The following is a 13,158-nucleotide window of genomic DNA, read 5'->3' as shown; positions in this document are numbered from 1 at the left end:
GGTGTGTGTGTGTGTGTGGGGTGTATGTGGTGTGTGTGTGTGTGTGTGTGTGTGGGTGTGTGGGTGTGGGGGTGTGTGTGGTGTGTGGGGTGTGTGTGTGGTGTGTGTGGGGTGTGTGTGTGTGGTGTGTGTGTGTGTGGTGTGGTGTGTGTGGGGTGTGTGTGTGGGGTGTGGTGTGTGTGTGTGTGGGGTGTGTGTGTGGGGTGTGTGTGTGTGGAGTGTGGGGTGTGTGTGTGTGGTGTGTGTGTGTGTGGGGTGTGGGGTGTGTGTGTGTGTGTGGGGTGTGGGGTGTGTGTGTGTGGTGTGTGTGTGTGTGGTGTGTGGGGTGTGTGTGGGGTGTGTGTGTGGTGTGTGTGTGTGGTGTGTGTGTGTGTGGTGTGTGGGGTGTGTGTGTGGGGTGTGTGTGTGTGGTGTGTGGTGTGTGTGTGGTGTGGTGTGTGGTGTGTCTAGGTGTGGGGTGTGGGGGGTGTGTGTGTGGGGTATGTGTGTGTGGTGGGTGTGTGGTGGGGGCTCTGGGGGCGAGTGGGGAGCTCAGCTTCCAACAAGGGCACCGAAACCCCAGGCTTTCCCCGGCTCTGCCCTTGTTGTCAGTAGCATCTTCTTCTACCCAGGGCACAGAATTACAGAAACCTGGATTCTGCAAGGTGTGATTTCACTCTTTCTCCTCCTCCCTTCATTTAGAGATAAGGGGCTGGACCCCAGAGCAGAGAGGATTCAAATTTAACGGTTACATGGCTACATACGCTTTGCCCACTGAAAGTGAGGGGGAGGGAGGCGTTTAAGCCTCTGAAATGATAATCCAGAGAAACCCGAGTTTATCCTCTGCGTGCCTGACCTCCACAGAGCCAAGGAGCACCTGGCGCCCAGCAGGCCCTGCTGGCTGGTCCTCCTTCGCGCTGGCAGGGCTCCTCGCCTTCCCGGAATGTGTTCCTTCTTGTTTGCCACTCAGTGCCTGGCCCAAAGCCAAACCTGGGCTGCTCAGAATACCACGTCCCACTCACTTCTCTCATAGGATCCGAGACAAGGCTCTCTTCCGCTTGGGGAAAGGCCAGGCCCGCGCTGCAGCCTCATCCTACTGGTGCCGACTTCTCTAAGGACATCATGCTCTCCAGTGGCTGAGGGCAGAGGCACTTAGGCAGGATATAGCTGGCACCCTGGCCAAGCAGAGAGTGGCATATTGACATCTTATCCTTTTGGCAGCCTTCTAAATTGGGCCAGAGTGGGCAAAGTGTTACCCACAAGCTGTTCATTAACTTGTTAAATGCAGAAAGGTTGGCTTAGGCTCCACTTTGGGAAAATGTGACACCCACTGCTCCTGGATTCACTCTAGCATGAAGGAGTGTTAATTGGTGTAGGATTTCTGATGGAAGTTTTTCTTTGCTGTTAGTTCCAAATACCAGGCTGGTCTGAATGCATGCTCTCTCCAGTCTGTAATTACATTTAAAAGATTTATTAAGCACTTGCTATGGACTCCTGAATGTATGCTTCTATAGATACTATGATTCTGTAATTTTCTGAGCAACAAACTGGGTACCAGGCCCTATGCAAGGTACTTTTTATGCTCATTTGACTCTCACAACAAGGAACTCTCAATACAACAATATGGTTTTCACACCTTATGCTGTGGAAACTGAGATCGATGGGCCAGAAATACAATATGGACCCCTTCAAAGAGTTTACTGAGGAGACAAGATAGAGGGAATAGCTGTATAACAGTGTAGACATGTGAGCCCTGACATGTACAGAAGGGAGTGGCATAGACTGACTCAGTGGCAAGGGGTGTGCCACATGTGTGGACTTCGGAGGGTAAGAGTTGGATCAGAGGAGAGCTGTGGGGAGGGTCCTCACCGGTTGTGTGTTTGGGGGGGTAACATCAGTAAAAGGATGGTGGTGCGAAGGATGGTGCCAATGAAAGCTTAGGAGAAGCAGAGTTCCTGCTGGGGAATGGATACGTTAAGTGTGCAAAACACCTCAGGATCTAAACGCCAGGATGAGAAGGAGAGACTTGATCTTTCAGGCAATGAAGAGCTACGGAGACTACTGGAACTTAGGAGTGATGGATAAATGTGACGGTTTAGGGATGCTGGTTTGGCAATGGGGCAACAAGGTAGATTAAAAGTCCGCCAGAATAGTCTAGATGGCGGTTTCTCAACCTCAGCACTACGGCCATTTTGGGCTGCGTAATCCCTTGTTATGGGGGGTTTGTCCTGTGCATTGGTGGGTGCTCGGCCACATCCTTGGCCCACCTGATGCCAGTAGCACCTCCCACCCCTAGCTGTGACAACCAAGAACATCTCCAGACATTGCCAAATGTCCCCTGGGGGACAAAGTGGCCCCTGATTGAGAACCATTAGTCTAGAAGGCAGGAGGTAAGGGCTTGGACCTCAGAATGTTGGCAGGCATTTTCATAACCAACTGCATCAATCTATTGACTCTTAGAATAGCTGACAAAAGTAAAAATGATTTCCTTGCCACAGGAAATTCGTCATCAATGCCAAAGAACTTAATGGTCTAAAGAGGCTCAGAAGTAGATCATTCTGCATATTAGAAACCTCTAGAGGATACACCAAAACTACAGATAATGTGCTCATTAGCAAGAAAGTGGCTGATATCAGGATTTCTCTCTCTACCCCCTCACCCCCAAGTCACATCTTACTCAACCACTGCTTTGAATAAGGAATGTCCAATCTGTCCACAGGCAGAAAAGCTACTGATCTGTAATTTTGCTAGGCTTGCATTCACCTTTTTAACATTTTGTTTTTGGCAATTGGTAGAGTGGATGGATAGAGCCTGGCCTGCAACGAAGAACTATGATTTACCAAGATGTATCTTTGTCTAAAGCAGGAATCAGTGAAGATCAGATAAGACCACTGTAAGAACTTTGGCTTTTACTCTGAATGAAATGAGAGGCAAAGGAGTGAAAAATACGCTTTAATTATACAGGCTTTAAAAGGATCACTGTTGGCTGTGAGGCAGGGAAAGGTGGAAGCAGGGAGGTCAGTTAGGAGACTGTGGGGTGATTGCGTTGAGAGATGACAGAGGCTCTGACTCAGGTGGTAGAAGCAGAGATGGTGGAAATGGGCAGATTCTGGATATATTCTGATGGTAAAAACAACAGAATTTCCTGTCAAATTAGAGATGGAGGATAACAGAAAAAGAGTCATAAAGGATGACTCATGTTTTACGGCTTGAGAGGATGGACAGAGTTGCCATCAACTGAGATGAAGAAAGCAATGAGTGGTGCATTTTTTGGGAAGAAGATCAGTAACGTACTATTGAACATGTAAAGTTTGAGATGAGTTTTAGACATATAAGTGGGGATGTCAAGTGGGCAATAGATATATGTGTCTGGAGTTCAGGAGAGAAGTCTGGGAGATATAAATCTGGGAACTGTCAACGTTTGGATGGTATTTAGTAGCAGGAGACTGGATGAGATCACCAAGGACTGAGTGTCCGTTGATAGAGGAAAGTATGGATGACCGAGCCCTGTGGCACACTGTGATCAAGAGATCAGGAAGAAAGGGAGGAACTAGCAAAGGAAACTGATGAGTACCTGATAAAGCACAAGGAAACCCAGAAGAGTCTGGTGTTCTGGAAGGTAATTACCACACAGCAAGGAGGAGACTGACAAATGCCGCTAATAAACCAAATTTCTTTTACTGTGGCTCAACAAAAGTTCTTTTCCACTTGACTATAACACAGAAGTTTCCAACCTGGACAACTCCAAACAATTTAATGCTTAGGGTTATTCTGTCAGTACAAAAATGGCCCGAGCCCCATTTCCAACCACTGTCATCAGTCCTGAGACTCAATTTCTGCAAGAGTTTCCAAGGTTGCTTCTGTGTCTCCTGGGTTAGACCATGATGCAGTCTGCTTGTCTACTGTCTCCTGTTCCTTTAGTATTGCCTTCTTTTGCCCGTGATATGCCACTCCTCATCCTTCACTCCTCCAAATGATCCACCACCAAGATAATCGGATGTATCCAAATTGCATGAAAGATTTAGAGTTAATGGAAGGCTATGGCACAAAGCCGAAAACAACTTCAAATTCAGTGCACACGTGACTGCTTATAGCAATTTGACAGCCATTCTCTCTCTAAGGAAACTTCTCAACAGCCATTTCCTCCAGTAGGCCCCTGCCTCCTGCCGTGTTTCTGGCATGTATCCCATCTCAGTTCTTTTCACCAACCTCCCTCTACTTTCTTTCCTAGGCCTCATTCTCTTTTTCTAGGGCATCCAGTGAAAATTCAGATTTCTTTCATCTTATTATTTGGAGTAACTGATCTCTTTGTATCCTCCTGGCCCACTTAGGCTAAACCCAGAGAGTTGACCTTTCTCAACCAAAAAGGTCCATCAAGATATTTACCTCAACAAAACAACAAGCTCTCTAGCAATAAATTATGCGACACTCCTGAAGCCAGAAAAGCTACATTCAGTTTTTGTTTTCAATAGTAGTTTTTCCTTTTGGGTAAATAAAACAGAAAAAAAAGCATTACCACTAAAAAACCATACAGCAGTGTATCACGGTGGTTAAGAGTAGAGGTTCTGGAATCAGCACATCTACATTTAAACCTCATTAATTCACTTGGGCAACTCTAAGCTTTAGTCTTCTCATCTCTAAAAGGGGGATAATAGTAGTATCTACCTTAGAGCTTTATGGTTATTATTAAATTGGAAAATTTACATCAAATACTTAGAAGTCCCTGACACATAGAAAGAGCTCAATAAATGTTAGTTATTATCTATTAAACTTCAAGAAAATTTAAACTTAAATAAGTATAAAATCCAGTGTTGGTACGGCTACACAGAATTAAACATAGGTTTTTATTATACATTATTAATGGTACTGCACATTGATTCTCTTTTGAGAACTCTGGATATCTATATGAAGGGAAATAAATTGCTCATATGCTTTGATGTCTCAACTCCACTTTTGTATTCCTCAAGGAGATAATTTGGAATGAAAAAGTTGTTTATGAAGAGTGTTTGCAGCAATGCTATTCATAACAACATCGGAACTAACCAAAGAAAACCTAACTTTGGGGAGGAAACGACTAAGAAAGTTATGACCTATTAACCTCTTGTAACCCCAGGTTAACATTAAACATAACAAGTAAAAAAAAAAACAAAAACAAGTAGACAGTGATTAAGGGAGGAAATTTGTAAAAAGCAGAATTAAAATAGTGCTTATGCATGGATTATAACTATGTAAAATGTGAAAATCTCTAAAAAATCAGCAGATAAGTTGAAGAGAGGTCCATGGTTAGAGTTACATGTTTAGTGAGTTCCTTGTTTTCCGTCAGGTTGCTTAAGTTTGTCAAACCCTCCCCCAACAATAGCTTGGTATTATGCAAGCATGAAAAGTTATGCTGATTAACAGGGCATTTTGATTTCTGCTTTAATACCATGGAAAGATGATGGGCTGTTTTTTGATAAATTGCTTCTATATTCGCATTTATTTATTCAACGAATAATAACCAGTGTCCATGTGCCAGGCACTATACTAAGCAGCATGGATTCAATGGTGATGAGACATCGTCCCTGGCCTCCAGGGCTTCCAGTTTAGTGGCAAGACTGGAAAATCTTGCCACTATAAATCACCTGTAATTTTACACCACCAAAAATTATAGGTGATTTGGGCACACCGAAAGGCTTCATGATTCTAGGGTATTGTTTAACAAGGAAAGCAAATTAGTCTGGTGCATCAGGGAAGATTTCCCTGAGGAAGAGATTCCATAGGAATTTCCCTGATGAAGAGTGCTGGAGAGTTAGAGGGGGAGAGAACAGCAAGTAGGAAGGCTTTAAGGGGAGAAAAGAATGTGCTGTGCTGGAGGAACTAAAAGAAGGTCTGCAGAGTTGGGGAACAATAAACTAGGGCAAGAGAGATCTAGCTCATAGAGAGGCAGGAGAAGCAGGAAGAGGCCAGATTGTACAGAGCTTTATTAAAGATATTGGCAGGATATGAAACAGACTGGGGGATGGACAATATGTGTGAATACTGGAAGACTACTTTACAAGCTACTGTGGCAGTCCAGATGAGAGATGATGGTTGCCCAGATGACAGTGGTGGCATTGGTGAGAGAAATCCATGGAGTTAAAGCATATTCAAGATGTAGAATCAACACAACTAGGAGACTGGTAAATGTGAAGTGTGTGAGAGAGAGACAAGTAAAGGATGACTCCTAGATTTCTGGCTAGAATTGGGTGGGGCAGTGGTGCCATTTCCTGAGGTAGGAAATACTGATAGAGCAGATTTGATGGGGGAAGATGAGTTGAGCTTTGGGATTTGTTGGGTTTGAGTTGCCTGTGAAATATCCAAGGGGAGATGTCTAGTAGGCTGGTAAATGGATGTTCAGGTAGAAGTTTGGCAGAGGTCAGGAGAGAAGTATAGGTCTGATGTGCCCAAATCTATCACTGGCCTGGGGAAAGGACGGGAGAGCCTAGGAAGTGTGTACAGAATGAGAAAAGGGATTTGGGAATAAAAACCTGAGAATCTACAGCAAATAGACAAGAAACTGGCAAATAAGAAAGAGTGGTCAAGGAAGTACTAGAAAAACTAGGTATCACATCAATTAAAGGAAGAGTTGTTTGAAAAGGAGGGTTTAATGTTGCTAGGAGGACTAGTAAAATGAGAACCATTAGTGCTCTTGTTGAGAATTTTTTGTAGAGTGGTGGGCACAGAGTCTAGATTACAGTGGGTTGAGAAGTGGGCAGGAGGTGAGAAACTGACACTAGATCTGGCTGGAAAGAGGAAGAAAGCAAAAGGTCAATATCTAGAGGGCGACATGAGGTCATGCCTATATTTATTTTTAAAGATGGGGAGATTTAATACATACGTACATCTAAATGCTGATGGAAAAGAGCCAGTAGAGAGAGGCTCCTGCTGCTGCTGCTGTGTGTGAAGGAACTGTCTGCACAAGATCCCTGTGCACAGGTGAAGGCATTAGCCACAGCTATGAGGGTCACTGCAATAGGAGTGAGGAAGGCTCAAAGGTGGGTACAGATATAGTTAGATTTGTAGATTTGGTGTCAGGAAAGTTGAAGTTCATGACAGTTCCTATTTTCTCTCTGAAGTTGAAGAGTGTGGGAGGAGGTGAGGGCTTTGCAGGTCTGTGGAACGAAGACGGAGGCAGCAGCTGTGGAGAGCTAGAGTGTGAGCTGGCAAGGGAAGCATGGCCAAGGGCAGAGAAACTTGTCCTAGCCTGCGTCGTGGGGGACAGGTTTTCTTCTAAATACAGGTTGCTCTGTTTTGGTACATGGAGGGAAAAGAGCCAGGCAGTAATTCTTCTTCTGGCTTTTAACCCAAACTGCAGGATCCAAGATTAATTTTTTCCTGAGTAATGGTAACTCTTCCCTAGTACTAACACTTTAGTTGGCTACCACTTCCTTTGACACTCTGACATGTATGTTTTCCTTACACAAGAAAACTTAATTTAAATGCATCTGGCACTTGATTTTTTCCTTGGTGGAGTTTCACTTGCTTCATTTTGGAACTTAGTGACCAATCTCCCCAGTTTTGTACAGAGTGTGCCACCTTTGCTTAGTACCATTATTTGACTCAATTCCTTTAAGTCCTTTCTTTTGTATGAGTTTTCCCCAGGCTGCTGCTCTTGTTCTACTTCCCATCTTTCATATACATGAAATCTGAAAGGAAGTACAATGTAGGGCTTTTAAAATACTTTAGGTCAGCACATCGATGTCAGGAGCTGATCCAAATATGATCTAATATATAAAACAAAGCCAGTTATTATATACATTTTGTTACCTAGCAGTTAATTGAGATGACAGTTTCTCACTATTGGTTTCTGTAATATACTTGCAGAATTTAGGAAATTTATAAAGTGAGGCAAGATTACATTTAAAATGTTCAAGCAAGGAGTTTTTGCTATCATTTTCTGGAAGAGGGAGAAAGGTACAAGTGGAAAGAATGTGAGAAGAGGAGATGGAGGCCCTGCACTTGAGTCTTGGCCCTGTCACTTGAAATCATGTGACTGAGCTCCACTAAGTTTGTTTCTTATCTATAAAATCAGAATAATAAGGAAAACAACCAAGATGGTGGAGTAGAAAGACCCTGAGCTCACCTCCTCTCACAAGCACAATGAAATCACAACTATCTACAGAACAACCGTTGATGAAAAAATACTGGAACCTACCAGAAAAGATCTTCTACAACTAAAGACATAAAGAAGGAGCCACAACGAGTAGGGGAGGAGGTGTGGACTCGTGATATAATTAAATCCCACACCCCCTGGGTAGAAAACCCACAAACTGGAGAATAATTATACTGCAGAGGTTCTCCTACAGGAGTGAGAATTCTGAGCCCCACATGAGGCTGTCCAGCCTGGGAGTCTGGCACCGGGAAGATGAGCCCCCAGAGCATTTGGCTTTGAAGGCCAGTGGGGCTTAATTACAGGAGCCCCACAGGACTAGGGGAAACAGAGACTTCACTCTTAAAGGGTGCACGCAAAATCTCATGCATACTGGGACCCAAGGCAAAAGCAGTAATTTGACAGGAGCCTGGGCCAGACCTACCTGTTGGTCTTAGAGTCTCCTGGAGAGGTGGGAGGGTGGCTGTGGCTCACCCTGGTGACACAGACATTGGTGGCAGACATATTGGGGAACATTCAACCTCAAGAACATTCCCGGCAGCTGCCATATTGGCTCATTAGAGCCAAGCCCTGGCCCCACTCAATAGCCTGTAGGCGCTAGTGCTAGGATGACTCAGGCCAAACAACTAACTGGGTGGGGACACAGCCCCACCCATTGGCAGTCAGGTGTCCTAAAGACTAAAGCGCTCACAGCCACCTCTAGACACTCCCCTAGACATGGCCTAGCCCACCAGAGGGCCAAGACCCAGCTCCACAAACCAGTGGACAGGCACCAGCACCTCTCACCAGGAAAGCTGCACAAGCCTCTAGACCAGTTTCACCCACCAGGGAGCAGACATCGGAAGCAAGAAAATTATGATTCTGCAACACAGGCCAGACCCTACCCTGGGACCGGCTGGGCCCTGCCTTTGCCCACTAACAGGGCAATGCAACCTTCAGGACACTCCAGACCCCACACCCAACTGTGTCAGGAACTGGCCCTCTCCTACCAATGATCTGAAACGAGATCTGGGATCCCTGGGCCCTGCAGCCAGAATTCAGAAACCAGCTCTGCCTGCCAGAAGCCTGGCACCAACCCCAGGATCCGGTTTCACCTGCCAGTAGGTGGGCAACAGCCCCAGAGTCTTCAGGACCCTGACTCTACCTACCAGTGAGACAGCACTAGCCCTGGGGCCCCCTAGGATTCCGTAACCAGCCACCTCAGGACCAGGCCCTGCTAAACAACATGCAGCAGAATCTGCGCAAGGTAGGGCCCATTAACCAACTAGACTAGGGGCTAACCAAGCCTACCAGACAGCGCATACAGTCAGTCCGCTACACAGAGGGACCCATGCAGCCCTCTTAGGGGGAACCCCTAGAGCATATAGCCTGGGTGATGAGAGAGGAGTGCACTGCAGAGGGCCACGTCTCCAAGGTTGAGAAACGTAAGTAACCTATGACATACATAAAAATACAAACAGCAATTTAGACAAAATTAGGTGGCAGAAAAATATGTTCCAGGTGAAGAAACAAGATAAAACTGCAGAAGAACAACTAAGTGAAGTGGAGATAGGCAATCTACCTGAGAAAGAGTTCAGAGTAATGATCTTAAAGATGATCAAAGAACTCGGGAGGAGAATGGATGCACAGAGCGAGAAGTTAGAAGTTTTTAACAAAGAGAAAATATAAAGAACAATCAAACAGAGATGAACAATACAATAACTGGAATGAAGAATACACTAGAAGGAATCAATAGTAGACTAAAGTATTCAAAAGAACAGATTAGTGAGCTGGAAGACAGAGCAGTGGAAATCACTGCCGCTAAACAGAAAAAAGAGAAAAGAATGAAAAGAAATGAGGACAGTTTAAGAGACCTCTGGGACAACATCAGGCACACTAATATTTGCATTATAGGGGTCCCAGAAGGAGAACCTCCCTAACCTGGGAAAGGAAACAGTCACCCAAGTCCAGGAAGCACAGAGTCCCATACAGGATTAACCCAAAGAGAACAACCAAGACACATTTTAATCAACATTACAAAAATTAAAGATAAAAAGAGAATACAAAAGCAGCAAGGGAAAAGCAACAAACAACATACGAGGGAACTCCCGTAAGGCTATAAGCTGATTTTTCAGCAAAAATTCTGAAAGGCAAGAAGGGAGTGACACGATATACTTAAAGTGATGAAAGGAAAAAAACCTACAACCAAAAATACTCTACCCAGCAAGGCTCTCATTCAGATTTGATGGAGAAATCAAAAGCTTTACAGACAAGCAATAGCTAAAAGAATTCAGCACCACCAAACCAGCTTTACAACACATGTTAAAGGAACTTCTCTAGGCGAAAAATAAAAGGCTACATTTAGGAACAAGAAAATTATGGAATGAAAAAGCTCACTGGTAAAGGCAAACATATAGTAAAGGTAGCAAGTCATCCACACACAAAGGTAGTATGGAGGTTAAAAGACAAAAGTAGTAAAATCATCTGTATCCACAATAAGCATTTAAGGGATACACAAAACAATTAGATGTAAACTATGATATCAAAAACAGCAATCATGAGGAGAGAATACAAATGCAGGGTATTTTAAATGCATTTGAAATTAAGAATCAGCAACTTAAAACAATCATGTATATAATAAACTGCTATACAAAAACCTCATGGTAACGGCAAACCAAAAATCTATACTAGATATACACCCCAAAAAGAAAAAGAAATCCAAATATAACACTAAAGATAGCCATCAAGTCACAAAAAAGAGAACAAAAGAAGAAAGGGGGGGGGAAAAGACCTACAAAAACAAATCCAAAACAACTAATAAAATGGCATTAAGAACATACATATCGAGGACTTCCCTGGCGGCACAGTGGTTAAGAATCCACCTACCAATGCAGGGGACACGGGTTCAAGCCCTGGTCTGAGAAGATCCCACATGCCGCGGAGCAACTAAGTCCGTGCGCCACAACTACTGAGCCTGCGCTCTAGAGCCCGCGAGCCACAACTACTGAAACCGTGTGCCACAACTACTGAAGCCCGCATACCTAGAGCCCGTGCTCCACAAGAGAAGCCACCGCAATGAGAAACCCGGGCACCACAACAAAGAGTAGCCCCTGTTCACCACAACTAGAGAAAGCCTACGCGCAGCAACAAAAGACCCAACGTAGCAAAAAAAAAAAAAATGTACATATTGATAATTATCTTAAATACAAACAGACTAAATGCTCCAACCAAAAGACAGACTGGCTGAATGGATACAAAAACAAGACCCGTATATATGCTGCCTACAAAAGACTCACAGATCTAGAGACACATACAGACTGAAAGTGAGGAGAAGGAAAAAGGTATTCCACACAAATGGAAATCAAAAGAAAGCCAGAGTAGCAATGCTTATATCAGCCAAAATAGACTTTAAAATAAAGACTGTTACAAGGGACAAAGAAGAATACTACATAATGATCAAGGGATCAATCCAAGAAGAAGATACAACAATTGTGAAGGGCTTCCCTGGTGGCACAGTGGTTGAGAATCTGCCTGCCAATGCAGGGGACGAGGGTTCAAGCCCTGGTCTGGGAAGATCCCACATGCTGCGGAGCAACTCAGCCCATGAGCCACAATTACTGAGCCTGCGCGTCTGGAGCCTGTGCTCGGCAATGAGAGGCTGCGATAGTGAGAGGCCCGCGCACCGCGATGAAGAGTGGCCCCCGCACCACAATGAAGAGTGGCCCCCGCTTGCCACAACTAGAGAAAGCCCTCACACAGAAATGAAGACCCAACACAGCCATACACACATATATACATAAATAAAAAGAATGTAAGCAGACAAGAATATCATTAAAAAAAATTTAAAAAATTGTGAATATATATATATATATATATATATATACACACACACACACACATACACCCAACACAGGAACACCTCAATATATAAGGCAAATATTAACAGAAATAAAAGGAGAAATCAACAGTAACAGAATAGTAGGGGGCTTTTTAACACCTCACTTATATCAATGGACAGATCACCCAGACAGAAAATCAATAAAGAAACAGACCTTAAATAACACATTAGGCCAGATGATATTTATAGAGCATTCTATCCGAAAGCAGCAGAATACACATTCTTTTCAAGTATATGTGGAACATTCTCCAGGATAGATCACATGCTAGGCCACAAAACAAGCCTTGGTAAATTTAACAAAATCGAAATCATATCAAGCATCTTTTTTTTTTTCCCCCGACCACAACACTATGAGACTAGAAATCAGCTACAAGAAAAAAAAAAACTGCAAAAGACACAAACATGTCGGAGGCTAAACAGTATTCTACTAAACAACCAATGGATCACTGAAGAAATCAAAGAAGAAATCAAAAAATACCTAGAGATAAATGAACAAAAATACGATGATCGAAAACCTATGGGACTCAACAAAAGCAGTTCTAAGAGGGAAGTTTATAGCGATACATGCTTACCTCAGGAAATGAGAAAAATCTCAAATAAACAACCTAATCTTACACCTAAAGCAACTAGAGGAAGAAGAACAAACAAAACCCAAAGTCAGTAGAAGGCAATAAATCACAAATATCAGAGCAGAAATAAATGAAATAGAGGCAAAGAAAAAGAAAATCAATGAGACGAAAAGCTGGTTCTTTGAAAAGATAAACAAAATTGATGAACATTTAGCCAGACTCATCAAGAAAAAAAGTGAGAGGGCCCAAATCAATAAAGTCAGAAATGAAAAAGAAGTTACAACCGACATCACAGAAGTACAAAGGATTGTAAGAGACTACTATGAACAATTATATACCAATAAAATGTACAACCTAGAAGAAATAGCCAAATTCTTACAAAGGTACAATCTCACAAGACCGAACTAGGAGGAAATAGAAAATATGAACAGACCAATTACCAGTACTGAAACTGAATCAGTAATTTAAAAATCCCAACAAACAAATGTCCAGGACCAGATGGCTTCACAGGTGAATTCTACTAAACATTTAGAGAAGAGTTAACACCTATCCTTCTGAAACTATTCCAAAAATTGCAGAGGAAGAAACACTTCCGAACTCATTCT

The 13,158-nt window shown here is 43.4% G+C and overlaps 1 protein-coding gene across 15 annotated transcripts in view; it reads right to left on the bottom strand.

The window, feature by feature from the left end:
* The window catches only part of SENP8 (SUMO peptidase family member, NEDD8 specific), a 55,602-nt gene that overhangs the window by 13,854 nt on the left and 28,590 nt on the right, over window positions 1–13,158 (bottom strand). For 7 of the 15 annotated variants that reach the window (XM_082444275.1, XM_082444264.1, XM_082444263.1 and 4 more), the window contains exon 3: window positions 836–1,428. The exons of 2 other annotated variants lie outside the window; for them this stretch is intronic. The gene's annotated coding sequence lies outside the window, so the exon portion shown is untranslated. The remainder of the gene's footprint in view (window positions 1–835; window positions 1,429–13,158) is intronic. 6 more of the 15 variants (XM_082444267.1, XM_082444270.1, XM_082444271.1 and 3 more) reach the window with 3 other exon arrangements.

The sequence above is a fragment of the Balaenoptera physalus genome, assembly GCF_965194825.1.
Source record: "Balaenoptera physalus genome assembly, chromosome: 2".
Taxonomy (NCBI): domain Eukaryota; kingdom Metazoa; phylum Chordata; class Mammalia; order Artiodactyla; family Balaenopteridae; genus Balaenoptera; species Balaenoptera physalus.
This window is presented reverse-complemented; position numbering and strand designations above follow the sequence as displayed.